The following is a 26,860-nucleotide window of genomic DNA, read 5'->3' as shown; positions in this document are numbered from 1 at the left end:
GTTAGGAGAAGCGTGGTCAAACCCACAACCCAAATACAGCGTTATAGTAGTGCTTCCAATGTTAGACCATTCTTGAAAACACAAAACTTCAAACCCATTTTTCTCAAAAACTACAGAAAGTGGGTTAGATCAAGTAAAAATGTAATATTGATGGTATTAAAAATTGTTCAGTGCAAACAACGTCAAATTTACTGAACAAGGTGAAACATGAAGAATTTAGGTCAGGATGAGGTGTCACCATCGAGTTCTACTTGCAGGGAAGAGCAACATGTGTGTCACAGCTATGAGTACAAACAATAAAGCATTAAAGACACATTCCAGGAACAAAGAATCAACTAATCTCTCCCTTGAGTCTTTTCATTAACCACTCAAACACTCCCACATGCTAAGTCAGCATAAAGTCTCAGCTAAACTTCCGTTGAAGTGGTAGATCTTCTAGAAATGCACTTGCCCAGGATTATGGCGTGTCACACTGTGTAATTTTCCACTGAAGCTGATTCAGCAAGATTAGCGCAAAACCAGGTAGTGAGTCTAAACATACTCATTAAGAGACAAGGAGAAGAGCCTTCTGATTCAGCTGAGAATCACTCTCAAGGTGTCCTATGGGTTCTGGCACCAGGACGCTAGCAGTGGATCCTTTGGGTACTCTGGGTTGTGCAGTGGGGCTTCTGGGAATCAAACTTGTTCCACTGCATCCTGTTGATGCTTGATCAGAATGGGGTCTCGGAAGTTTGGAGGCCAAATCAACATCTTGGGCGATTGTCATGTTCCTCAAGATGTTCTTGATTGTTTGATGTTTTTGCGATGTGGTGGGGTGCATTTTCCTGTGAGGATATTCCAGTGGCATTTAATAATTCCAGTTGCATGAAGGAGTGTGTTCATTCTGGGACAACGTTGATTTGGGTGTCTAAGTCTCATCAACATTGATGCCAAAATCCAGGGTTTTCCTGCAGAACACCTCATAGTACCAACATGATCAATGTCATTCACTTCACCTGTCAGTGGTCACAATGTTGTGGGTGATTGGTGTATACTGAGAAAATAATGGGGTTATGAAAGACAACCCGTCGTTATTTCCAGCGATTAGTTGTATACGACTAAAAGGTGGAGCAAAGAAGAGGCTTAAAGTTGACATCGGTGATACAGCAACCCAGAGACTGAGGAGAAAATGGAGACAGAGATAGAAGAAGAATGCAGATCATGTTAAAGCGAAGCAGAAACAGACCTCCCCTGATAGTGAGAGTGACCCTTTAGTGGAGGTCACTGACCCCTGGGCTTAAAAATACCGTGGGGAGTCATGGCAGGGGTAATTAACAACACGGCGGACGGACATCAAGGGCAACACTGACACACTTAAGGAATGCGATACGTGACCACACACACAAGTAACACAGGCGTATGTACTCTCTGCAGTGTACACACTGATGGATACATACAGCAGCTGTGTTTAGAAGCATAGATTTTAAAGATATCAAACAAGAAAAGTCTATTTTCTTGGTTTCCCTGAAAGGATAATATCAAGCCAAATGTTCAGTCATATTTCCTTTTGCTTTACAAACCCTAACAACCTTTTTCCCAGCCTGTGCTTCAGTATTTTCCTCCTTTTTTCATGTTAACATATAGATTCACACCCAAAGCTAATTGGATCGAAAGTCCTGAACCTTTATCCCTTAGTTCTTGGCGTACTTTCTCCGTCTGAATAATTGCGATCAAGATTTTCACATCATTAATTCCGCTCCGTCGATGGGTCAAAGGCCTGGCAGTCTCTAGGCATTTTCTTTGAACCACTCTTGAATGGTTTGTTATTTATCTGCGTGCATGTGCGAGTGTTTGTGTGTGTCCCAATGCCCAAGAAAATGTGTGTTCCCAGTGAGTAGGCAGGCCAGCCCCATTGCGCTTCACACGCCGCTGACTTTTGTGTGGGAGTTATCACATAGGCCCAATTAGCATGACAACTAATTACTGTTTCCTCGGTCCCCTCCCTCAGCTAAGCAACTCATTAAATTAAATCAACACACGGTCTTTCCTACTGAAAACAATGCTTTAAGGGAGTAATCATGATCGCCTGGAGCTTGTTGTTTGTGTGTTTTAGGTGTTGCGTTTCGTGGGTTGGTCAAGCGGAGCAGCGGAGTCTTTTGAAAGCTGGGGAAATGTTAACTTCCAGCATCAACACAGGAATTACCTCTGGGCTCGAGTTAAAGAGGAAAGAAAAGGGGGATGACAAGCGAGAGAGTGCGAGATAAACACACAAAGTGATATGCAAAGGCGACAGGGAGCGAAAACGCCGAGAAAAACAACAAATAGATGCAGAAAAGAAAGAAGAGATGCCTGGGGTGTGAAGTGCATGTGATAACCAGCACCTTATACGCTGTCAGAGCTTCTCATGTGGCGTACGGTATGTCAGGAAAAACAATATGGATTGGGGGCATTGTCAGAGGAAATATCCTGCAAAATTTTTTTAATGTGATGCATGAATTTAGATGCAAGCAGAAAGTCAGTGTAGTTGAGATGCAGTGAGGATGAAAGAAAAAGGCCTGAGGTGAAGCTGGAGGTCCTCCATGTTTGCTACAACGTGACATTTTTGCTGAAATTCTGTCTTTTCTACCCTTTTTTATGGATTCCAAGAGTCCTGTATATCTTGGCTCAGTCTATGGTATGTGCATTTAAGTTAGCAAAGTGTCGATAAGCATACAGTCAACAGCAAATTACATTACGCCTCCCGCAGCCACAAGCATTTCCGAGTAGTATTTACAAGTCGTTATCCGTGCTTTCAGTAATGTACTGGTAATTGCAGGTCCCCTTTTCATGTGCTTTGTGCCAGAAAAGAAACCGCTAATAAAGAAAAACAAAGCATATTTCTGCTAAGCCCGGGATTCTCCATGCAGCGCACGGCTCCGTGGCCATGTGGTAGGTGATTATATTACACCACTGTGTGTGTTGCGAGTGTGTGAACTGAGATTCCAGGGTGTTTTAATCAGGCGCGACTGAAAGGACAGATGTTGTTTTGGATGTAAGCGAGCTGCGAGAGTCATGAGCGAGGCCAGCGTCCTTAAAGCGAGTGCACAGTGTTTCGTGGACAACCGCAGGCAGGGCGTGAAAGAGAAAAGGCAACGGGAGAAGAATAAATTACGTCAAAATGGTGTCCACAGGTGTGCTCGGGAAATAACAAGAAGGGGGGGTTTGTTTGTGTGTTTGCTTGTTTTGTTTGAGTGAGTCCACAGGTGCAGACAGACGAGATGTGTTGGTCTTGCTATGGATGGAGGTCATGAGACTTGGCTGGCAGCTGTGTTGGTGTCAGGATGGCAGTGCCAGGCTGACGGCTAATGTCATCTCGCTCTGTGTGCTGGAGATCGGCACTACATGTACTTTGGCAGGGCGGTTTCACAACATGGATCGAGCACGAGAGGAGTGCAGAATCTACGATGTCTCTATGGACAGACTACTGAAGTAACAATCTCATTTTTACCACATTGAAATTTTATTTAAATACACTACTGTTCAGAAGTTTGGGGGCTCTTTGAAATGTCCTTATTTTGAAAGAAAAGCATTTTTTTTTCAATGAATATTAAATGAATCATAAAATACAGTCTAGATATTGTTAATGTGGAAAATGACTATCCTAGTTGGAAATGTTTTAATAGAATATCTCCATAGGGGTACAGAGGAACATTTCCTGCAACCATCACTCCTGTGTTCTAATGCTACATTGTGTTAGCTAATGGTGTTGAAAGGCTAATTGATGATTAGAAAACCCTTGAGCAATTATGTTAGCACATGGATGAAAGTATGCGTTTTCATGGAGAACATGAAATTGTCTGTGTTACTCCTAACTTTTGAATTGTAGTGGATGTCTGACACCTAACTTCCACTGTAAATATCGATAAACATACAACTTTTAACAAGTGAGAAAACTGTTTAAAGCGATGTAGCCCTGACAGGACAAAATTAAGCAGCAGTTTTGAGGAAAACTATCTGATTCCTTTTATTGTTTATCTCTGTAGATTAAATAACATTTTTACTATCTAAGTTGGTCATTATTGCTTGAAAATGATTTCAGCTGTAACGAAAAAAGGAAAAACTTTAATAAAAATAGACACAGCAGAGTAAAATGGTATCTGTAATTGCCCTGTGTATGAAAATAAATAAAAAGCTATTTGTATTTGATTATTCCTGACTGAAAATTACAAAGCCAGAGATGGTTAATCTTTTTTCGGGTCCCTATTAGTTTTTTAATGGGCAATTTTGGGTTTATATTCAATGCACTATCATTCCAGTCAAAGTGAAAAGCAAAGTCTTCCTTGAAAATGAAAAAAAAGACTAATTTTTGAGCATATAATCTGGATAACCTGTGAAAAACTGATGAAACGCACCCTTAATTTCCAGTCTGTTCATGTTTATTTTGTTCTGTTTTATCTTTTTCCCTGATTAGACATCAAAGTTTTATCACTGGTGGTTTCTTGCTTATCAGTAGCTTTCCTTTGGGTATGTTTTGACCTCTTTTCTTCCACTTTTCTAAACCCTTTCACAATGCTACTTCCTCTCTCGTCCATCTGAGAATGAGGCAGTAAAACTGGACATAGTGGATCCCCCTGCTGTCGTCAAACGTACTTACAAGCCACAGAGCACATGGCCTCCTCGCCCATGCAGGACACCGGACTGTCTATTAAATCCTCTTCCGCGACCGTTTATGTCAAGTAAGCCAGTCTGCCATATGTAAGCCTCTGAGCTAGATACTGTAAAAAATAGGCTTGGCCTCAATGTCATTAATGACCATGTGTGCTGTGAACACACTGCATAATTATCCCCTGCAGTTTCATCCAAAGCTCAGTTTTACTGTGCTCATTTCAGGTTTATGGGACTCAGATACACACTGAGGAGCACAGGCATGCATGCACATGCAGGCTTAGACACACACACACTACACCGACAGAGATAGAATAGCTGTGCATTTACTGTACAGCTCCACAGCTAACAAGACAGTAGCCAGTGGGTCTCGATAAAGATTTTATTGGTCTGCCTCTGCTTTGTTTCTCCATTTAAACACTCTCACCTGTTGTCTCAGCTAATGTCAGACACCACAGAAAGAAGGATAACAAATATTGGTCCAGGTATTAAACTGACAAAGCCCATTTTTTGCACTGTATCTGGAGAAATGGCATCCGAATAAAGCTTGGAATGTATTCGTTTAGGAGTCTAAAGACTACATTCAGGTCTGACAGAAGCAGAAAAAGACAGAGTCTCTTCTGAGTGTGCCGTGAGACGGATTCCAGCTCAGGAGATGCCACATTATCTCTGGCACATATGCATAAACGGACACAGATCCACAGCACACACACAGCGAAGCACTCATTGATGGAACGAGAAGCTGCATGCAAACTGCAAATCATATCTAAAAATACCTCAAGCACACATTTATAATCTTTTCATATGAAAAACTCACAGCGAGCTATGCATCATGAGCATTTACAGCTTCAGCTTCCCCATAGATTTATATCTCGCTGCTAGCAGAGAAGGCTGCAGACACGGCTGACATTTGGTTATGTATTAGATGTTATAATAACTTGTTCCTCAGCCAGCCTCAGGCTGCTGTGGTACGGCCTTCTGTAATTACTGTCAGTACTCACACAGCCATCATATATCTCACATACAGGCCGCAACACATAATCTGTCACACATATTTGGCCATTTGCACATTAGAGGCAAATAAACAGCCACGTTAAAATACATGCTGACGTGCAAAAAAGTATTCCTCTAACTGGCGACGGTGGATGAATTTCAAAACCTCAGCTCGTAGGGATTTTCAACACAAACATGTGTGTCAGTGCTGTTCAAAGTCACAGTGTTAAAGATATTGGTTAGAACTCGGCCGGTACCACAGTTGAGCACCTTCCCAGCGCTATTATCGATGTAAGGAGTCAAAAAGGGGATTTTTATTTGATTTTTTTTTCAGAGTATCGCTCATATCATATCAATTTTCAGTTACAATGAATCATTCCAACTATAAACACTCCTCTAACACATTTGTTTCCTTGTCGGAGCTACAAATTCCCTGGCACAGACACGCTGCCCACTGAACTAAATCAAAATTCATTTTCAGATATCCTGCTGCCAAGACACAGGCAGTAAATTAAAATAAAAAATGCTTCATTTCAGCTGTGAGTTAATCAGCAGTTTTGTCCAGGAGCCTCAAACTAACCTTCACTTGGGCAGCTCAAGTGGCAGCAGATAGCAGGTAATGTGGCCTTGACAGAGTGAATACGTCGCTCTGCTCTCCACATTTAACTGAGAGCACATTATTTAAGAGCTCAGCATCATGAGTCAGTTTGGTTTTGAGTTTATACCTGACCACAGCACATTAAGCACCTTTCACACATGTCTCCCTCTAACTTTATATCCCTGTTTGTCATTCCTTATTCCCCTGCACATTTATGCTGCTATCGATCATCGCAGTGAGACATCTAGTTTAAGCTTATTCTGCCATTTACAGGAGCTCATTCTGACAACTGACTGAAATGATCATCCATCACTATATGAGCAGCACAATTAACAAAGTGTCTTAGTAAACAGTGTCAATGACTGACAAGCAGAACAGCCAATCAGCTGCTATGCCAGTGTCTCAGTCCTCCCTAAAGCAAAAACTTCCAGGCTTCTCTCTCTCTGTGTATTTGTGTTTGCACGGTTTCAATCCGTCTCTGTCTGTCTGGTCGGCTGTCTACTCCAAACTCAACCACACAACACACAAACATAATGCAAGCTCAGCTCAATCCACTGTAGCCCTCTACTTTCACAGGAATTTCCCCCCGTTTTAGTCCAGAGGATCCTGCTTACACCGACAAAATATGAACCCGGTGGCAGCGTCGAGCCACAAAAACACGAAACAAAACAAAAACTTGTACATTTTCCTAATTGCTTAAAGGGGTTCACATGGTGACGCACAAAGCGCTGGTCAAACATGCGGATTGTGTTCTCAGAGTGAAAAAAATGATGCTCAGATGGAGAGAGGAGAAAAGAGATTTCTATGGGTAAACCTTCCTGTTGTTTTTAACACGCTGGAGTCCATTCAAACTGTACGGTTTTGATCTGAAAACAAGTTTGGGGTCACTTAGACGTGTTTATTTTTGAAAGAAAACAAACAAAGAAAACATTAAACTAATCAGAAATACAGTCTAGACCTTGTTACATTGGTAAATGACTGTTCTAGCTTCTATTTTTTAATGAAACGGGTACAGAGGAACATTTCCATCAACCATCACTCCTGTGTTCTAATGCTACATTGTGTTAGCTAATGGTGTTGAAAGGCTCATTGATGATTAGAAAACCCTTGTGCAGTTATGTTAGCAGATGAATAGAAGTGTGAGTTTTCATGAAAAACAGGAACTTGTCTGGGTGACCCCAAGCTTTTGAACGGTAGTGTAGATAAATTTTGGCCCAGAGAGGGACTCTGAGGGGTAAAACAAAGTCAAAATTTGTGACATTTTTGTGTCTGATAATTTCTTATTTGTCTCCACAGGATTCCTAACTTCACGATGTCAAGACACCACTAAATTACTCACCAATTAATACGTTTTCTAGGTGCTGGTAAGCAGATTTTGTTCATTTCCAATGGAGTCAGCCTAGTTTTGTGTCCTAAGCTAAGAAGTTCGTATGATTGTCTCAGCTAACGCTCAATAAGTGCAATTTCAGGTGTGCTTCCTGGAATATGAACAATGCCTCCAACCACAACCTTTACCTGCTCTGATGAAATGGATTTTATATTTCTATTATAATTGTCCTACAAAAATAATATGAATGAATGTACTTTTGATCAAAAGTTGATTAATAACAGGAACTATTTGATCAAAAACGGGGAAAACTAAGTTCTATAGACTCAGAAAAGTACCTAAAAAGTACTGGGGCTCACCTTCGCTGCCCTTCTGAAACATTTAAACCACGTCTGACTCCGGTTTTGTCTCTCTTCAGTAATTGGCTGACTCAGAACCTTTGAGGTGGCAAAAAAACTCACAGGTTACCATGGCGATGGCTCGATGCCTGCCATATAAGCTGCGTCGATGGCTGCTTTCTGCCTGACGAGACCTCATTATACACTAGCAGGGAGTCCTGTCGGAAATCTCTGGTCCAGACGGTCACTGAGACCCTCATTAACACACCTTTCTGACTCGACTCGACTCCTCTGTCGCTCTCCGTTGTCCCCACAGATCCTATCAGCGTGCAGCCAGCATGCGAACACACAACAACAACAAACAAACCCCGCAGCAAGGCCGATAGAGGAAACAAATGGAGCAGTTGGCGGTCATTAGCTTCGTGGGTTTAAAGGTTTATTTTCTGGCTAGATAGAAGCTGGCCAATGCAGCAGTTAAAGATCGTGCTTCACTGGCCCCCTCACACAACTTTCTGGAAGAGCAAAGCTTCTCTGGAGCCAGGACTAGTAGGAGCGGTACGAAGGTTAATAGGTCCACTGAGATTAAATGCATGACGGGTAAAATAGAGTCTGGGCTACAGACGGTTCCGTCTCAGGTAAAGACACATTTCTAAATAGGAGTATAGTGTTAAATTGAGTCTGTATCTGGATTTTTTAGTGTAAAAAGGTGCGAGAAAGTAACGTAAGGTTTTTTTTTGTTCATTTTGTCTACTATCTGGTCAAAAGATGTCTGAAAATAAAATGAGAGCCATCCGAAATCTTGTATTTGACAAGCTGGAGCGAGCAAATGTTTCTTGTTTTTCCTGACAAAACACTTTAATTATATACCGTCAAAGAAAATATGTTTCCGCGGAGCCATGATGACTACAAACTGGGCCAATGTTTGGTGTCAACAAACAACAACAAAATGAAAAAGAAAAAAAAAACCTGGTCGATCTGGCAGGTTGCAAAACACGAAGAAAACGAGACAGAAAACTCATCATGCGTGACATCGATGGTCAGAGGGATGAGGCCTCTGGAGACACCCAAACACACACATAGACAAACTCACAGGAGGCCTGCGTTGGCACAGGAGTTTCTGCTGCAGGGCTTGGTGCTGAGCCCATGCTGGCTAAAAAGAGACCCATATCCTGTGGAGCAAAGCTGGCATCTAGCCGAGACCGGTGTAGTCAGCGTAGTATTACCTTTTTCCTCTTTCATTACCATCACTATCCGTCTCTTGCATTATCTCTAGTATTAACAACATCAGCAATCTATTATAACCATCATTAAATAGCAATTCATCCACAAAACCTTCAGAATATCTTCTTTGGGTCATAAACCTGGAAGAAAAGACAAACTTTGATTTTATATATAAATATAGAGTCAGACAGACAGAACACGGCAGCAAAGGTTCAAAGACAGAACAGGTAGGTTGCAAGCACACAGGATTCAATTAATTTCTCTCTCCTCCTTTCTATAAATGCATATTTTTCCCCTTTCCATGTCAAAGACTAGAATATATCAAACGACAGCTGCAAGATGATTTGCTCCAGATGATCTCAGAGCAGCAAAAAAAAAACCAAAAACATAAGCACATATGGCTTATAAAGCACAGACCTGAGATATGAGTGGTGCTCTTTCAAAGCTCTCTATATCATGTCTGAAGGGGCTGAACACCAAATTCTGAGCGGGGCAGGGGTATTTCCAAGGGTGTGGGCGCTTTTTTTACCTTTCTGACTCGGGTTTTAGGGTTGGAATGTGGAGCCGAGCACTTCCACTACAGAAACGGTGAATACATTCAATTAATATACACTACTAGTGAAAAGTTTGGACAAGCCTTCTCATTCAGTGCTTTGTATTTATTTGTGTTATTTTCTACATTGTAGATTAATACTGAAGATGAACACTTCTTTTTGTTTACAAAATCATTCCATATGTATTCTTTTATAGTTTTGATGTCTTCAGTAATAATCTATAATGTGGAAAATAATAATAATAAAAACATTGAATGAAAAGGTATGTCCAAGGCTAACCGATGATTAGATTGTGAATTTTCATGGAAACATGAATTTGCCTGGGTGACCCCAAGCTTATTGAACGGCAGTGTATGATTCTTTTTAAAATCAGACATTCACAAGGCACACACAAAACACTTGTCATATGTTTTAATATGACACTGTCAAGCTAAATGTGTAGCCTTTACTCACCGCTACACCGAAGCTCAACAAGATCTCCAGGGATAAAGTTAAAGAGCTCAGAGTCACAACAATGCATTTCCCTTAGAGCTGCCTCACACTAATAATGAACTGCAGCTCGAACAAAGTCAGCCCAGCTCAGGTTTTGTCCAGCTCAGTCATAACCTCACTTAGATGTCTGATTCAGTCTGTTTATGCACAGAAATGACTGGTGTTAGACAGCCATGGACATGTGGCGGAAACATGTTTACAGCTGCGGCCTGGGTTTTAGGCCGTGATGTAATGGCAAGGAGAAAGGTAGGGGAAAGTTTTGGCATTGTGAGTGAATCGAAAACAGTTTCTTTTATTGTGTGTGAAACATGATGAGACTAAAAGGCAGGGACATGAAAGCAAACAGAAAACACTGATTAAGAGATGGATAGAAAGGCAAGAGGGGAAGTACCAGAGGATGTTTCATGGATCCAGGGGGCAGGACAGGGCAGGGCAGGGAAATTAACAATCCACGCCTGGAGCAACAGCTCCCCCTGGGGCAAAGCATCGATAATACATAAGACTTGTCGAGGTCGAGCCAAGCCAATTATATTTATGGAGCTCAATGTCACGTATCGGAATAGTCTGAGCCACGAAGTCAGGGTCCTGCACAAAAAGAACTTCCTGATATTCTAAAAACATGAGGATAAGATAAGCATCCAACTGGTTTTGGGAAGGCAGTTTTGAAAGAATCTGACGTAAAAATCAGACGTCATCCTTCAGAGCGACCACAAACCTGCACATTCATCTCCATTCTCCTCCACACTCAGAACATACGGTGTTTTATGCGTTTACCAGCCTCCACTTTTACAACAGCTATTAAACACCCAGCCCTGAGTACGTAAGACATCGATGCAGGCGAATGAATCCAAAGGAGGAAATAATTCACACACTGATTAATTACAAATCTCATAAGAGTTCACAAGTTGTACACGAATAAACAGGTCCGCATACGCAAGAGCAACACACGTGTCTCTATGTGCGCTGCTTATAAACACATGGCATTCCTGATCTGTTTCCACGGATGGATGTGGCTGGTGCTGCTATGATTAGTTTCCCCATTTATGGCTGGTAGCACAGCTGTCCCAGGAAGAGGCAACCAGTCATTTATGGTTTGAGGGTAGGCCTCTGCCAACCTGGAGAGAGCAGCCGTTCCAGGAGGGCTGTGAGGTGGTTGGGTGGAGGGGGGGTGGGTTGTGTTCCCATGCTAGATCCTGTCACGCCAGTGCCGTGGCAGTTTTGTCAAAAAACACATGATCTAATGGGTTTAAATGTCAGCGAAAATGCACAGATGTCAACAGCAGCCCACAACATGAACACAGATGCCCACGCTGCCCGCTTAAAAAAGCCACAGAACACATGTGCCAGATGCCCAAATCCACAGCCGAAGGTTGACGACCATAACCACTGGACGTAGTTACAGGAAATACTATGACTACTTTATTATTTAAATTACAGCATACAAATATGGCCATTTCTGTTTTCATAACAGACCTCTGTTCAAAAGTGTACTTACTGAATGTACAAATACATGTATATGTATACACTACCATTCAAAAGTTTGGAGTCATCCAGGCAATTTCATGCTGTCTATGAAAACTCACATTTTTATTCATGTGCTAACATAACTGCACAAGGGTTTTCTAATCATCAATGAGCCCTTCAACACATTAGCTAACACAATGTAGCATTAGAACACAGGAGTGATGGTTGCTGGAAATGTTCCTCTGTACCCCTATGGAGATATTCCATTAAAATCAGCCGTTTCCAGCTAGAATAGTCATTTACCATATTAATGTCTAGACTGGATTTCTAGTTCATTTACTGGTATCTTCATTGAAAAAAAAAACAGCTTTCTTTCAATATTAAGGACATTTCTAAGAGTGCATATATACCTCTTACAGTCAGTGTAATCCAAACTGGAGGATGTAACTCATGAAACAGTTGCAAAATGCAGCATTTTAAAGGTTTGAAATCTGTATTGTATCCACTCTCTTCATCCTCTTTTACTGGAACACTTAGACCACACTTTTTTGCTGCCAACCTTTGTGGAAATCCACAAAACCATGAGATCTGTTGTCACCCATTTCATTTCATCGACACAGCCAGAATGTTTGCTGAACATCCAAAAAACACTGCATTTAGGTCCAAGTTGGCCTTGGTAGCACATCGCTAAATGTTTTAACATCAAAATGCGAGACAGGCCCATGCAGTCTTAGCCGTTACCCAGGAAATTCTAAGCTAAGTCCTAACAAACACATGAAATCAACTTCAGCTTCTGAACCTAACGATATCCCTTCATATAGACACATTGATGTCTTTGTAAGAATGTCTACTGTGTCACCCTTCCACGTACAGGTAGAGCTCAAAAGAAGGACTCATTCTTCAAAACAGTGTCCAGTGTAGCGTTTCAACACCATTAGCTAACACAATGTAGCATTAGTAACACAGGACTGATGGTTGCTGGAAATGTTCCTCTGTACCCTATGGAGATATTCCATTAAAAATCAGCTGTTTCCAGTTAGAATAGACATTTGTCACATTAACAATGTCTAGACTGGATTTCTGATTCATTTCATGTTATCTTTATTGAAAAAAAAATGCATTTCTTTCAAAATAAGAAACATTTCTAAGTGACCCCAAACTTTTGACAGTACTGTATGTGTCCAAGAGCTGAAATAAAACAGTAAAATGACTCATGTTAAGGGCTTATTCAATTATCAGCTCATCTGCTGGATATTTTGTCAGTAAAAAATGTAAACAGTTTATTCTAGAAAATAGCAGAAAACTGTGAGAAATCCACTGGAGCCAGGAACTGTCTGCCAAAAATGAAAGGAATTACTGAAATTATTCACTTGACTAATTAGTTTAGTAACTAAGCTCCAAATCACATGCTCAAATGCACAATTTTAAGACTTTAAAATGAAACTAATAACAACAAGCTGTTCCAATTATTATATATATATATATGCTATTGTTGTGGAGGGGGAATATTTTTCTTATAGCAGCAAATTGGGCAAAGTAAGCAGTCTGAGGCTGTTCGTCTACCATGCTGGAAATATTCCCAGCCTCTGGTTTTGCTACACATGTGTGGCAAGTGTGACTTTCGTCTGTGTCAGAGGTCTTTGTCATGTTGCACGCTGGTGATTTGCGATGTCTGAAGAATCAGACATTTTCAGAGGGGGTCGAGGCAGCTTTAGTTGTTAGTGGAGATACAGAGTGTGAGAACGTCGTGAAGGCGAACGCTGGCTGTAGCTGATACGAGTCCCCGGGACTTCCCCTCTGCTGAGGTCATCCCTCATGCTCCAGCGCTCGTACATCACTGCTGACATCACCTCTGATCCTCGCCAAATCGTTGCCACGGGCAACACAAACAAGAAAAAGCATGCACGGATGCACGCTTGGTGTTAAGCGTGATCATCAAATTTTATTGGTGTTTTATTGAGTGCGGAGTGACGTGTTTTACACCGTCATGCAACAAGAAAACCGTCCATAAAAATATATGTTTTATGCTTGAATATTAGCCACAAAGCTGCATGTGTTCTGTGTAGTTAATGCAGATGAACACATTTTGACAGGAATGGTGCAATTCTACTTCTTCAAAAAAAAAAGAAAATGTGTGCTTACAGTCAAGCAAGAGTGTCAAACTGATTTTAGTTCAGGGGCCACATTCAGTACAATTTGACCTCAAGTTGGCCGGACCAGTAAAATCGGAGCATAAGAACCTATATGCTCACCACAACTCCATATTTTTCCTTTGTTTTAGTGTAAAAACGCTCACATCTAAGGAATTATTTTTTACAAAACATTATGAACAACCTAAAATTTCTTAAGATAAATAAATTCAGTTTTAACAACATTATGCCTCAGTTTATCATTTACACAGATCACAATGTAACTGAAAAGGCACAAAACATTTAGTCAAAAGTATCTGGAACTGAATGATATACTGTAGTATTTTTTACTTTTTTGATCAAAAAGACAAAAGCCAGACAAAGACCAAAACAACAAACAAGATCAGATATTACAAAATGAGATGCAAAACGACAAAAAGGAGACAAAAAAAGAACAAAAACGAGTGGTAAAATGACAAAATATTAGACTAGAAACACAAGCAAGACAAAAAGGAAAGACAAAACGACAAAAACATCAAACAATTAGACAAAAAGACAAATAACAAAAGCAAGACAAAGCATTACAAAAATGAGACCCAAAATGACAAAAGAACAATGAGCATTTTAATTTAAGATCAAAACAGCTGGTCATGGTCTAGAAATTATTTAAATTTACAGTTTTAAAATTTGCAATTTGCAGCTAATGTCTTCTCTGTAATTTTTATACTTTCCAAAGTCGTCCTGCAGACCGGGTTGGACCCTCTGGCGGGCCGGTTTTGGCCTGCAGGCTGCATGTTTGACATCCCTGCAGCAAAGCATCAGATTAACCTATGAAGCACTAATCACTGTGTTTTCATGTGTGCCCACATGTGTGCCTTTGTGTTGGTACGCACAAGTGTGTACGCCTATAGCCTTTCCTGCCGCTTCCCCCCGCAGTGTCAGTCAATGCCTGGAATCCTGGGAAGTGAGGCGGCGGTGCCAGCAGTAATCAGAGCTCTTTGTATCCACACACGGAGCCGGGCTATAATCAGGGAATGTTCTTTTTCTTTTTTCCACCAATAATAGCTGTAATCCTCTCATCTCAATATGATGTGTAACCTGTGACATGCTCAAAACTTGGATTTTGCTTGAGATTTATACCTGGCCTGTGACTCGTGCCAAAATAGACTTAATGAGCTTCCAAAGCCGGTTTTTGTAGCTCAACAGAACCACTGAGAATTACACAATGTAGCCAGAAAGTAATAACAGGGAAAAAAAGTGACAGCATAGAGGGATAGTGGTAATCTTCGGGAACAAGCTGAACGAATGTGCTGCCCTGTGACGGCTGCTTACAATGAATCAGGCGGACAGGACGCTGCACCTGCATTCAAACTGAAGGTCAGTGCAATGACCTGTGACACCTTATTGTGTGTTACATGAGACCACGCTCATTATACGCCTCTGACAAAAACTTCCATCGCTGATTTTGTTGGTTTTTAGTTAGTTTTTCACTACACTCTGCGGGGAATCATTAATTCAGAAGCACTTGTGCACATTGAATTCATTTTAGAGATAAAGGGAAACAGCGCAACAAAGGAAATACAATTTGGCAGACAGGATAAGAGTAATTTAATGTAGAAAATCTATTTAACAGACTCGTTGTGAAATGAACTAAACTTGTCAAAAGCAATCAGGCTGCAGGATGAACACATTTTGAGCAGGCTGCGGATCATTTGCATGAACAAAGATATTTTGGGGTCCACTGGTACTCAATCCAAACATAGCACCGAGAAAAATGAACTTTGAAATGTATCTTTGCTCACGAAAACTCATTCAAAACCAGACTTTTCCTACCTGCAGCAGCACTACTGCTCATTTTAAATATACTCGCCCTACATGACAAGGATAGAAGTTGCGTTCGTGCCAATCGGGAAGCAGATTACTCAGACATTTGCCTCCAACCCATGCTGTGACCGAAGCGATATGTTTGTGTCCATCAAGTCTGTCATGACATTAAATGTTTTGGCTCCCAAACTGCTGTTTCTGTCATATCCATGAAGAAAAAAACAGACACGCTTGGACCCCAAAAAATAAATATGCCCCAGCAATGTCTAACAAGGGGAATGAATGCTTTTCTGTAATTGGTACCAGCTGCAGCTACGAATAGCTGCGAGTCAGAAAGCACATAAAATTGTTCACAATGGGACTTTTAGCAGGAATACTAATGATATTACACACATGAAACAGTACAATAAAGAAGCCCATCGTATTTAAATCATGCAGAAGGCGTGTGGTTGGGCATTTGATGAAACGTGCATAATACGTCCTGCAGGCCTTCTCTACTACATATCACATTAGCACTGACCAAACCTCCCTTTCAGATGCTGTAATCTGCCATGCATGTCACAAGCGACTGATAAATGTGTGATTTGGAGCGATGGAGATGTGGGAGAGAGGCATATGCCAAGATAGGAGCAGAAATGTCAGAAATAATAAGCTTAAATGCAGCTTCTGATCTATCTGAAAATAAAAGAGAGGGAGTGAATGAGAGAGGCAGAGAAAAGAAGACAGGAATCAGAAAATCCTATCTGGAGCTCAGACAACATGTTTTCTGAAGACCTTCTAAAATAAACACCCCAGATGGTTGCAATGTAGCACACTGCGACCCATCCGCATGCTTGAATGTCAGCGAAATCCATCAATATGCTAAATCTACTTTATCTTCTCTGTTTCCAAGTTAGTGTGCGTGCTGCAAAATATAATTTCCAACCTGAAATAAAGCGCTCATTGTGAGGGTGTAAATAACTTTTAGATTTGCGTACGACGCTTTTGTTTCTCCTCATATTTCTTTAATGTTAATTTATACATCCATTTTGTCCCAGTGTGGTGGTTTTGTTTGTCTCGGTCTTGGTCTCGTTCCATCGCTGTGAGACTCATTGTTGTACATGGAGCATTGACATCACTGCTGAGTGAATGTTATTAGCCTGACCAAAACAAACCCGAGCTTTCTAACCCGCTCGAACACACTTTCAGTCTTCCCCGCTTGGATTTGTTGGCTGGCACGCCGACGGTACAGTACGCCGCTTGTTGTGCCAAATGACGCCGCCTCATTGGCTGTGGAGCCCAGCCTGCTTAGTGACACACTGATGTAATGTGACACATATTAAAGTGGATGACATCAGACCACGAAGGCGACAATATAGCAACAATCTAAAAATGACTTTAAAAAGCAGAGCTGCTGTCTCAAATCATCATTAAATGCTTTATATTTAAAGACAAACTTACTTTAAAAAAATGCAAACACAGACTTTTACATGAGAAGTAATAGCACTAGCGCTGATGCCAGGTCCCAAAGAAGGGGTATTCAGACTCAGCAGTGACCTCAGTGCCACCTGCATTGTAACATCATCCCTCCTCGCCTGTACATTACGCAGAGATGCAGGCGTAGCGAACAGCAAGGAATAAGCTTGGGAAAAAAAGCAGGCAGACACAGACCAGCTGCACTGAGAGGGAGGGCGATGGCTGAATGACACATGCACATATGGCTGAAAACTGCACACTCAGGCGGTTCCTGGGAGGCTGGGGAGGAAATGAAGGCTGGTGTTTTATCACTGTCCCAATCATTACCACCCTCCCAAAAAAGAGCAGACTTCCAAAGCAGACGCAAAGAAGAATTTAAAGAAGCCACACTGCCTCGCTCACTGCTTAATATTAATCATCAACATACACCTGTTGCCATGGCGCTTTGGCCCTGACCCTGGTTTGGATAAGCAGGCGAGCGCTTGCCCAGCGCTGGCAGAACATCGCAACAGTTGGCATGTACGGTTTCATCTGGCAGAGGGAGTGAAAAAGAAAAGGAGATATAAATCAAATCCAGGCCAACCGAGAGCTTTTCATTATGGTTTCAACTTCAGGGAGCCTCATCAGAGTCCAGCTGTAGACGGATGAGCCGGAAGGTAGGGACTGACAGAGAACAGGGCCCGCTTTGACAGCTAAAAAGCCTTGTGCAAAAATTCCCATTGAAAACCTGACACACGCTAAGGCCAAAGCCCTCCAGCACTTTCTTCTCTGAGCTCAGCGCTACAGCAGCTCAGTGGGCTCAACACTGGCTTCACAGTCACGATTCTGAGTGTGGTGCGATTGCATGAACAGACCGTATGCACATTTACCCATGTTTAAATATGTATGCGCTTATTACATGCACAGAAGTAAAACTGATGGGCTCTTACATGTGTGTGCGAGGCGGCGCTTCCCGTTGGGTTTCCTCACATACTGTACATCGAGCACTCACAATGACATTGTGAAGTTTGTTCTTCCTGCGCGGAGGGAAGTCTAAGCAAAGGGGGGAACTTTGGCCCGAGCAAACTCCCCTTCCTCCGATTTCTATCCCTCTCTCTCCCTCTCTCGCACTCCTCCCTCACCATCCACGCCTCCTTCCTCCCTCCATCCGCTCCCTTGTTCTTTGTCAGCTGGTGGGAGAGATCCAGATGTGAACGGGGGGGACTTGGACAGGAAAAGGAGAGGGGAGAGAGAGAGAGGGAGACAGAAATCCACATCCCTCTGGTGACAGACTTCATTGTCCGAGACCTTTTGGACAAGGCCTTTAGACACTTCCACACAAACAATTATGCCCACCAAACAATACAGTCCCTCTAGACAACAAGGCTCAATTGTATATGTGTGCGTGTGTGTCCAAGTGTGTGTGCGCTAAAAAGCAAATCAATGAACGACATCTTGCTGGTGTTGATATTTAGCTGGCTTATTTACTAGGGGTCTTGGCCAGGCATGAGGCTATTGTTCTCATCCAGTGAGTAGAGAGGAGGAAAAAAAAAAAAAAAATCAATAAGGACCTGAGAGAGCGAGGACAAACAGTGAGTAACAGCTGTACGCCAGCATCCGTCTTCCCTCCGTTTTCAGTTTCTCTTCTCCCCTCCAACCCGTCTTTTGTTAAAGTCCCACATTTAGGTTGTGGAGTAGTAACACGGGAGCGAGCTATTAAATTTGACTGAAACAACCGCTAAGATGGAAGAGGACAGCGAGGTAATTGTGGAAAATTACTCCTGAAATTATACACAATGGCAAACACATGTACACTAAACACACCCACACAGCATGGAGCCATTCGAATTAAGTTAATAGAGTGAGTCAGCGAAAAGGAGAGCTATTCAGTTGGAAACAAGAGAAGAGCTGGGGAAAAAAAGAAAAGAAAAGGCTCTCACTACCGGAGCATATCACTCGGCAGCAATACAAAAGTTTCTCTAGGTTCTTTTCAGAGTGCCAAACTTTCACCGTCTCATTCAAGAGCTGCAAATATCACCTCAACTCTCACCAATTATTGCCTCCGAACAAAAGCCTGAAAAATGAAAACTCTCAGCACTCACCGCTCCAGTCTTTTCCAGTCCTTGCAGAGCTACCACAGCCTAAGTCTCTGAGAATGGCAGCAACAAGTAGTGTACAGTGGAGAACAATGCATGTCTGCCGGAGCGCAGCAAAGCATAAGCAAAGACACACAGAGAGGTCCAGTCATCAGGCTGCTGCTCACATGGGACGTGGAGAGGAGGGGAAAAGGAGGGAGGGTTATAGCTATGGATCGTCAACAGTAACTCCGATTTGGCAGAAAGGGGGAGGGATCTCATCCTTCAGTCCACATGTCTTGCTCTTTCCCACCCCTCAACTTCGGATCCAAAAATGTTTCAGCAAGTCTCGGATTTCTTTCAAAATCGAGATGGCCCTTCCTGTCGCGACACACTCCGCTTTCTTTTTCCATCCCTTTTCTTCTTGGCGTCTATTTCACACACACAAACACACATCTCTTTGTTGTCTCTCTTATCCACTTATGAATGGGCTCATTTAAACGCGTCTTCCTGTAAAAAGACAACAATGCCGAGCTCCACCTTGATACATCTAAGCAGAGCCAAAATAAGACACCGAACAGATAGATGTGTGCACATATGAAGTGATCCAGCTAGAGGGAGGACTAAAATGGTCATACATGCAATCATAGAAACAGAGCAGAAAATTATAGGTCTGCTCAGGTTCTCTCCCTCTCTGATGTCACTTGTTTTTTTGTTTTTTTTTTCCTGCCTTTTTCGCTGAAAGGCCCCAATTCACAAGTGGCCCAGATACCGCACTGTACTGGGGGAAAGAAAGAAAAGCAAAAAAAAAAAAAGAGAGTCAGAGAAAAGAGTAACCCGATACAGCTAAAAGCAACAATTATTTGAATGAGTCACTCAGCAGTGAGGTTTGGGGTTTTTCAATGTTAATTCGGGAGAGAGCGACCGAAGAAGAAGGAGACAAGGGGAGAAAAAAAAAATATCATCCCATTTTGGACCGTTGCACCTCCTGAGGACTCCCTGAGGTCATGGGAGAGGAGGATGGAGAAATGAGAGAGGGAAAAAAAGAGAGAAAGTTAGAGAGAGAGAGAGGGAGAGAGAGGGAGAGAGAGAGAGAAAACTGGAAGGGAAGGAGGAGGACAGACATGGGCTTGGATGGAGACCAGAGCAACTTCTTCTCCTTATCCCCAAATCCAGCCTCCAGGACACAGCTTTACCAAAGCCAGTTTTGCTGACAGAACCAAATAACCCAGAGTACACCACGGTGATGGTGAACAGACACTGACACCAGGGCAAACAGGAAACAAATCACGTCCATACAGACACACATATTAAAGCAGTGGAAGCTCAGAATGCGATGGAGCATAACTGGAGTTGACTGCATTCTCTGAAAACACGTAGCCACACATTAGCTGGTCAGCTTGCGTCTGTGACTAAAATGCATGGAGCAAGTTGTATAGCTCAGCTGTAAGAATTAGTAGTGCAACTTTCATGACAATTCAGAGGACTCAAAAATGCCTCTCCACTGTAGATATTTTGCTACTTAGGTTTTTGATATGTTTCCATATTTGCCTCCTCCGCTCTGTGTAAGCACAGCCTGCAGTTCAACCAAAAAGTCCCCGAATTTTTGTGATTTAACCGTTTGTCACAGCTGAGTTATGAATGGCTGGATGTGGCGACGAGTGTACAATTTTCATTTTTTATTTATTTTTTTGCAGGATCTTGTTAAATTAAATGCATGTTTTTTCATTAATTTTTAAATAAGACAAGTAGAATAAAGTGAATTTGATAATGCTTATAAGTGTTGAGCGTGTTCGGTTTTTGAGATAGAAGACAAACAACTTCTCTCAGTCAACCCTTTGATGTGCAACATGGGCCAAAAGTGACCCAAATCCAATGGAAAATGGGTATTTCTTGACCCACACTGTGCATCAAAGAGTTGAGGTTGTTTATTCTGCAACAAGTAGCTTGATCAAGAACAACTACTGCTCAGCGGACTATAGTTAACAAAAGTGTTAATCTGAAGGCGTCTTCCCAGTAATGGATGCAATTCGCCGTAGACAGAGTGTATTTACGAAAATGTGCAACTATCTAATTGGTCAAAAACTGCTGGGGAGGAACCACTCTTAGCCCTTTCATCACTGGTGCACAGGCTTGTCCTTTAGCCTCTTGGTACATGATCCTGCAAGAGATTCCCTCCCTATTGTGATTGATGAGTGTATCTTAATTTAGCAAAGTGTATTGTACCATCATCATCATGAGCTGACTTCTGCCTCCTTCATATAAGATCACCACTGTTCCTGGTGACACACCGTCTCCAACTGAGTCATGATTGTTTGGCAATTCTTAACACAGTAGCTTTTGATCTCAGTGGTCTTCAGCACTTGACTGAGTGTGTGTGTATATCGTGTGTGTGTATCAGACAGGTATGTCAGCAGGGGTAGTGAATGTAGGCACCTTTGTTTTGCCCTCTGTTGACCCGTCTTCTTTCAACTTTGATTTTCCCCAATTCAGCTAGTGTGAGATAATGTTCAAGACCCTTTTACCTACACAGGTCAATGCAACTCATTTTTATTAGCACTTACAAACAATCTGTAAATCAGGATAGAGTTATTAGTATGTCTCATGGGAATGTTCAAAGTAGCAGCATGTACGACAGGAACGCCAGGAACTGTGAATCGCTATACAGGGTTAAAGAAGAGATGTGCAGAGCAAGAATTATGTTTCACAAGAATATAAAGGAATAAAGTAGGCATATATTCAATAAAAGTGTTATGAGTAACAATAATGAGGGATAGTGAGAATGTTATGATAAATAATGAAGAATAATACTAGTAGTATGATTGATACGGGCAGTAAAAAAATATCAGACCCTAACAAAAGCAATCTATGTTTTCACAGTTCCTGGCTTTGGTAAGCGGTGAAACTTTTTAAATAACAACGTGCCTTTTAATAGACATAGACGGATACTGCAAGGAGTGCAGAATTTTTACAGAACCTTGTTAAATGAAACAGTGCATTTTTGGAGAATTTTTAAATGAGACATGGAGAATAAAGTGAATTTGGTCAAGTATCACAATTTTAAGCTCAGGTTTGGTTATGTTTTCCCAACAAAACGACACATAACATGATATGTTCAAGGACATCTGGCGTATCATTGTTTTCACAGTTTCTGGCTATGATAAGTGGTGAACTACTGAGACTCTTTCTAAATGACAACATGCCTTTCAATAGATATTTTTGTTATGTTGCTACTTACATTTGTGCTTTGCTTCCATACTTGTCTCCTATATGCTCTGTGTACAGATCACAGCCTGCAGTTCAGCCAAAAAGTTCCTGAATTTTTGTCATGAGACTGTTGGTCACAGCTAAGTCGCTAATGGCTTCACGGATGCTACAAGGAGTGCTGAATTTTTTTTTTTTTTATAGAATCTTGTTAAATCAAATGTTTATTTTTTGAGATTTCTTCCATCACAAATGTAAAATAAATTGAATCTGGTGAAGTATCACAATTTTAAGCTCGGGTTTGGTTATGTTTTCCAACAGAAAGACATGAGGCACATGATATGTTCAAGGAAATCTTTGTTTTCATGGTTTCTGGCTCTGACAATTGATAAAATTTTGATAATCTTTTGAAATAACAACACGCCTTTAAATCCAGTTGGCGGGGTTCAGAAGGTTAGATCGGAATACTTGCAGAGCAGCAGTCTACCTTCATCCAAACAGCATGAATACACTGATAACAGGCCAGCAACACTCTCTTCAACCTGTATATCTCTTGTATAAACCAGTGTTATAGCTGACCTGCATCCTGTTTAGACCTGCCGTCACAACATTTAGAGAAGGAAACACAGTGCAAAGGTTCACGTAAACACACAGCGAAAGAAAAATGCCGAGAGAGAATCTCAAGGATGTGTAACGTGACCAAAATATGTAAACAGGCCATTTTCAGGAGTGTATACACATTCAGATGAAGGAACATTGAGAAAATGAGGTCAACATTCTTTTGTTCAAGTGGTTGGACAGCACACTTCCTGTACGTGAAGTCGAATATTTTTCATGTTTCTGAGCCACTGAATGATTCAGTTTCAGCAAAACCAGGTCAGATCAGTCACTTTTAATCACAATATAAACATGTTTGAGCCTTAATTACGGCTAATGAAATCCTCCAGCATTCCCTTGATCATATATATATATATATATATATATATATATATATATATATATATATATATAAACAAGAGGCCATGGGGCTCTTCTTTTAATCCAGGCAAACTAAAGGGCTGTATTCAGGGAGTTAGTATCAAAAGCAGACCATAAAGATCCATCCAATACAAACACATTCTGAAACATGTTTATTATAGCCGCGTATGCTGCAAGGAGGTTGTGTAGCGGCAGGTACGGAGACATCAAAGAGTCGATGCATTCCACCGCTGCTGCAGGCTGAGCTGTTACGCTGTTGCTCGCTTTGATTGCATGACTGTGCAGGTCACCTGAGTTATGAGTGAATAGCAAGCTAGTCTGTGCTATATCGATGTCTTTATATACTGGGGGAAAAAATGTCAGGTGTAGGATTTTTCAATATACAAAGACAAACTGACACTGTGTTTTTCTGAACATCCCTTCTTTAGAGTCCTTATGGAAAGAAACGATAGCTTTCAGCTTTTCTCAAAGGGGTTAAAATGGTAAATATGCACGTAAGTGTCCACATTTTTGTTAGATAATTCCATAAAATCTGTTAATTTGATGACAAATGGTTTATTTGTGAGTCTGCAATGTGCTCTGTCTCACACACACACACACACACACACACACACACACACACACACACACACACACACACACACACACACACACACACACACACACACACACACACACACACACACACACACACACACACACACACACACACACACACACACACACACACACACACACACACACCAAAGGAAAAAAACCCTCATCGAAACCCTCAGAATCAATTAGCAGAATGCAAATAGGCCATTCAATTACTTTTAGCGCCATCCTTGTTCCTCCCGAGGCAAACAATCAACCAGTAGACACAAATTAACTCAGAACAAGAGTACTTGTCTAAAGTCTGATCACCCACTGGCAAAAGATAGCAGCGATAGTAAGACAAAAAGTGTGTGTGTGTGTGTGTGTGTGTGAATGAGAGTGTGGGTTTATCTTCGGCCTATAAGAGCCTGTGATACAGCCAAAAGAATTTCGCTATCTGGAGTTTGTTAACGGTGATGAAAAGGTCAGAAATGGGTCGACTCTGCAGCAAAACATTACCATATATTCCTACAGAAAGACACAGTTTGAAACTTTTCTACCCTTGTAGCACGGACTGGTTAAGAATACAAATGACTGCGACCAAAGATAGCTACTGTATACGAGCTCATCCACGCCTGCAACACACTGGCACAAGCCTCCTTTCACCATCTGCTAGCAAAGACGGGGTAATGAGTCTGAACACACACACGCACAAAGAGGAAATCAGAAAAACAGCAGACAGGGAGAGCTTCAGAGAATTTTCAGAGACAAAATACGAGAGAATTTCACAAAACCCCAGACCAAATGCACATGCACACCTGCAAGCTTTTTTAAATTTTTTTTTTTAACTGCATCAAAGGATTTTTTGACAGCTCAGCCGTGCCTGACAAAATTCAAAAGCATCCATGAATTTTAAACAAGTGGTGGGTTAAGGAATTTAGCAGCAACATCACATTTAAAGCAATTTATATGCAAATGTGTGACAAGTGGCAGTGCACAGCTCTGGAGAAGAATTAGCGTCTGCTCATTGACTTAACTGACCCGCTACACCAATATAGACTGCCATTAATGAGGTAACAACCTGCACCTACACAAACACACACAGCAACTGTATAGGAACATCTTTTTTTTTTTTGACTTGTAATCTCCTTGACCCCACAGAAAAGAGTTGTAGCTGCTTGGGCCACTAGATGGCAGTAAAGTTCTGGTCTTACCTGCACACACACACACACACACACACACACACACACACACACACACACAGACACACATACAGATACTATACTGGTAGGCATGCCAGAATAGGGAGTGAACGTGATGAAAGACCACAGCAGAAAGCAGACAACCAGCCTCAACCGCAGAGCACGTAGGACCGAGGGTTACAGACAAACAGTCCAAGGCTTCTCTCTCACACACACTATCGCTGCGCAGCACAATGTCCAAGTTTGCAGCTCCAAAGAACGAGCTGGCATGCTGTTGCTATAAAAGCAGGGGTTATTTTCTGCCCATCAAGGCCAGCAGTCGGTCTGGTGGCGGTTGCGGAGACGTGCCCTAGTCCTCTTTGAGTGGCACCGGCAAAGCTTGGCTGTAAACTGAAAATGAGCAACCATTCTGTATTCCATATTACTATCAGCGCTGCAGGCCATGTGGGGGCTGTTGTGACTTGATGGGGAGAGACAGACGAGCTGGAAGAAGCAGAACTCCATTAGAATTAGCCTGGAGGGTCGAGAAGTCACGGCGACTGGGCCCACCATGTCAAGCTGCGCGGTAGTTTCTTTTTTTGTTGTGCTTTTTACATAATGTGGAGGGTGGCGGCTCCACCAGAAGGTCGAGATGCTGGCGGGCTTCAGCGGAAAGTCAACGAGTGCAGATTGATATGATTACTTACTTCACTCTCTGCTGGTTTGCTGGATCTGATCTAGGAGCAGGAGCACTGTAAATATACTTTCTTGTTGTTGAAACATAGTCATAGATGTTTGTTATTGTCTGTGTGCAGCTAATAGGTCTGTTTAACTGAATTAGAGGGTGTCTTCACAGCTGTTGCACTTTGACTCAGTGTAGCATGAATAGTTAGTCACACTTTAATAATTCCAATCTGCACTTTGGTCCAGACTGAATTATTGAAACCACTCTTGAATTGATAGCTCTTTCATTTTGCATGCAAGTTCCTGGTCTCCAGAGGTTACATTATTTAGATTATAGCAAAACTGTCTCTTAAACTATTGACAAACATCTGAACTACTGCATGGATTTCCATGAAATTTAGAACCTGTATTCATGTCCTCATCAGAATAAATTACCATAACTTCTGGTGATGTAGAATTTTTTACCAACCACCATTATCAAGTCAAAATATGAACGGGGCCCAATGCATGCATAACAATGATATTTGCATCAACTGTTCCAATTAGCAAGTATTAGCATGCTAACATGCTAAGCAAAGACAGCGAACATCTCCTGAATCTTTTGTTTGTGTTGGAAATCTTCATTCTCATCCTCCTCATTTTTTCCCCCTTTGTCTCACTCCACCTTGCAGCTCAAAATCACAGGTTTGGGGCCAATGCCGTTCAGTCCAGAGCAGCAGAAATCCAGGGAGAGAGCCGATGATTGCCTGTGATTACAGGCTGACCATCTCCTCTGGGCTCATCTGGCCAGGCCTGGACGAGGTAAAGCTCTCCATACTCGAGTCATTAACTGGAGAGAGACGGAGCGAGGAAAAAAGCTCGCTGGGGAGGCGCTGACACGTTTCTTTCACCTTGACATTGCCTGGAGGTTACACCATTCATTCTGTCGTAAAGTACAGTTCTGGGAGGTGAGAATCATGTGAATGAAGGGTTCCTGATACATAAAAGGTGTCTCTGTGTGAGAGTCTTATTGCCTCGGCTCTCGCTGCTCGGAGAACTGAACTGCTGGAATGTGTGTCGATGAAATACATGTGAGAGTGTGTGAGAGAATCAGCGTGAAGGACAGAAAAGTATAGATTGTGAATCCCCCTTAAGGAAATGTGCAATATTGAGCCATACACATAAA

At 41.8% G+C, this 26,860-nt stretch overlaps 1 protein-coding gene across 4 annotated transcripts in view; it reads right to left on the bottom strand.

Moving 5' to 3' along the window:
- The window catches only part of sash1a (SAM and SH3 domain containing 1a), a 187,155-nt gene that overhangs the window by 61,368 nt on the left and 98,927 nt on the right, over positions 1-26,860 (bottom strand). The window contains exon 1 of one of the 4 annotated variants that reach the window (XM_051960859.1): positions 19,100-19,222. The exons of the other annotated variants lie outside the window; for them this stretch is intronic. The gene's annotated coding sequence lies outside the window, so the exon portion shown is untranslated. Of the gene's footprint in view, positions 1-19,099; positions 19,223-26,860 lie in introns of those variants that run through there. 4 annotated transcript variants of the gene reach the window in all.

Source organism: Acanthochromis polyacanthus, chromosome 16 (assembly GCF_021347895.1).
Source record: "Acanthochromis polyacanthus isolate Apoly-LR-REF ecotype Palm Island chromosome 16, KAUST_Apoly_ChrSc, whole genome shotgun sequence".
NCBI lineage: Eukaryota > Metazoa > Chordata > Actinopteri > Pomacentridae > Acanthochromis > Acanthochromis polyacanthus.
The sequence above is the reverse complement of the archived record's forward strand: the minus strand, read 5'-3'. Positions and strand labels throughout refer to the sequence as shown.